Source organism: Chiloscyllium punctatum, chromosome 50 (genome assembly GCF_047496795.1).
Source record: "Chiloscyllium punctatum isolate Juve2018m chromosome 50, sChiPun1.3, whole genome shotgun sequence".
NCBI lineage: Eukaryota > Metazoa > Chordata > Chondrichthyes > Orectolobiformes > Hemiscylliidae > Chiloscyllium > Chiloscyllium punctatum.
In genome coordinates this window covers 50,839,336-50,840,428 of record NC_092788.1, presented here as the reverse complement: position 1 = coordinate 50,840,428, position 1,093 = coordinate 50,839,336, and positions in this window count along the sequence as shown.

The window sequence follows — 1,093 nt, the reverse complement described above, 5'->3', positions numbered from 1 at the left end:
AAGGGGCAATCTAGGAAGAGAGGTTGAGTAGGTTAGGTTTGTTTCCATTAGAAAAAAGGAGTTTGAGGGAGACCTTTTTTGAAGTTTACAAAATCATGAAGGGTACAGACATGGTAGATAGAGAAAAGTTTTATTTCCCAGGTTGAAGGATTAAAAACGAGAGGTCACGCTTTCAAGGTGAAAGGTGAAAAGTTTAAGAGAGATACTCGTGGCATCTACTTGACACAGCGGGTAGTGGGTGTCTGGAACGCGTTCCCAGCAGAGACGGGAGAGGTAATCACGGTAAATACGTTTAAGAGGCGTCTGGACAGATGCATGAGGAGGTGGGGAGCAGAGGGATACAGATGCTTAGGAATTGGGTGACATGTTTAAGCAGTAGATTTGAATCGGCTCAGGCTTGAATGGATGTAGGGCCTGTTCCTTGTCTGTGCATTTTTTTTGGTCTTTCTTCTAAAATGATGCCAATTTCATTACAAAATTTGGGAGGTCTTAGTGCCTGAAGTGAATCCATGCTGAAACAGTCGTCATAACAAATCTGAGTGCTGGTTTTTGTGTAGTAGCGTGGTCGAGCGGTCTAATGTGCTGGATTTTTAAGCTTCAGTTTCTATCGAATCGTGGCTTCAAATACCAGCATTGTCAGTGAGCAACTATGTGGAGATCTATGTGAGAGAACTGCGCATGTGTGGATGCCTTTTAATTTGAGTGTTTGCAGCTCCTCAGTGTGCTTACCCTCTCGGTGATAAAATCAGCGACCGTCTCTGAAAACATCGCATGTTCCTGCTGTCCGACAGATCCTCATATCCCGTCGATAACTTTGCTTTTGGATATCTGCGTTGCCAGTTTCTTTATCTCAAATGGTCAGCGCAGTTGACTGAAATGTTGGTGGTTCGAGCCCACCCAGGGAATAAGCCTCAATTATTTCAACACAAGCATTTACCTCGACCATGTATTGACATTGTAACCGGGAAAACTCATCCACAATTCACCCCAAGTCAGCAGGGAGTGAGACGTTTTCACGCAGCAGAATACGATATCACCTTCTCCAAGCTCCCGATGCCAACAGAAAGCGACCACTGCAGCTTCAATCAGCGAC